This window comes from Arachis duranensis, chromosome 8 (genome assembly GCF_000817695.3).
Source record: "Arachis duranensis cultivar V14167 chromosome 8, aradu.V14167.gnm2.J7QH, whole genome shotgun sequence".
Taxonomy (NCBI): domain Eukaryota; kingdom Viridiplantae; phylum Streptophyta; class Magnoliopsida; order Fabales; family Fabaceae; genus Arachis; species Arachis duranensis.
The window spans coordinates 8,873,038-8,874,723 of record NC_029779.3 but is presented as its reverse complement, the minus strand read 5'-3'; positions in this window follow the sequence as shown (position 1 = coordinate 8,874,723).

Sequence of the window (1,686 nt, the reverse complement as noted above, 5' to 3'; positions counted from 1 at the left end):
TGCTCCCAGAAGACAACATGACGAGATATACGGACACGTTTAGAGAGAGGATCCCAACAACGATAACCCTTGTGTTCAGTGCCATAACCAAGGAAACAACACATACGAGCCCGAGGTTCAAGTTTACTATGTTCGTGAGGCTGAAGGAGAACAAAACATACACATCCGAAAACTCGAAGAGAACTATATTCTGGGGAGTATGATAAAGACGCTCAAAGGGAGTAACATTACCAAGAACAAAAGAGGGGAGTCCATTAATAACATGAACAGCAGTAAGAACAGCTTCACCCCAAGTACGCTCAGGACACGAAGAAGAAAGGAGCATTGCACGGACGGAGTCAAGAATGTGACGGTGTTTGCGTTCAGCTCTACCATTTTGTTACGACGTACCAGGACAAGAAAACTCAGACAAAGTACCCTGTTCTGCAAGAAAGGTTAAGAGTTTGGAATCACGATATTCCATAGCGTTATCACGTCTGAAAACCTTAATAACCTTTGAAAATTGACTTTTAATCATAGTAGCAACGTTGATATAGATTTGGGGTAACTCATGGCGATTAGTCATCAAATAAACCCAAGTAAAACGGGAATAATCATCAATGAAAACGACAAAGTATCGAGCTCCGCCCATAGAGGTAGTGGGAGCAAGGCCCCAAACATCAGAGTGAATGAGATCAAAAGGAAAGCAAGCAAGAGATGAATTATTGTGAAAAGATAAAGCAGGTTGTTTGGCAGTTTGGCAAGAAATGCAATCAAAAGATTCATTTAGAACCTGACCTAAAACACCCTGAGACACAAGAGGACGCAGTTTTTCTAAGGAGGTATGGGCAAGACGTTGATGCCATAAGTGAAGGGTAGAGGGAGAAGAAGCAGCACAGATATTTGGTACATGAGGAATATGAAGTTTCTCGAGTTCAAACAACCTTCCGACCTTACGTCCAGTCCCGATGATCTGTCCCATCCGAGGATCCTGTACACCACAACCAGAAACAGAAAAAGTGACTTCAAAACCCAGATCAACAAGTTGACCAACAGAAATAAGATTAAAGTTTAATTTGGGAATATAATAAGTATCAGGAAGATTAAGAGTTGACTGGGATATAGAACCCTTGTGTGTTGGGTGCAAGAGGGAACCGTTTGCAGTATTGACAGAAGGTCCATTTGTAGTGGCAGACAGAGACGAGAAGAGATCACGCAATGGAGACATGTGATTAAAGCATCCCGAGTCAAAATACCATTTAGAAGTACCTGGAGGGGTCGAAAGAGCAGCAGGGGTATTACCATAAAGGGAGAGAAGACGTTGAAGAAGAGACGCAATATCAGATAGAGAGACAGGAGACGAGTTGAGAGAAGCAGTGGTGGTAGATTCAACAGTAGAAGCAGGCGCGGGACGTGGTGGGCGAGTAGGACAGGTAGTAATCAAATGTCCCGAGAGCTTGCAATAATGGCAAAACAGTTGCGTACAATGGTAGCTAATATGACCTTTCTGGTGGCATGCGCGACATTCAACAGAGGGACAGCTGGAGAACGGGTGCCCGAGACGATTACAGTTGCGACAGAAGGCCCCCTTTCTGTCTGTGGTAGCAAAAACATCTGACTTTTCCATAAAAGTAGTCATAGAGAACAAGGAGAAGAGAGAAAAACTGCAATTTCTGAGCAGAAAATGAGGAAACGGATGGCAAAATC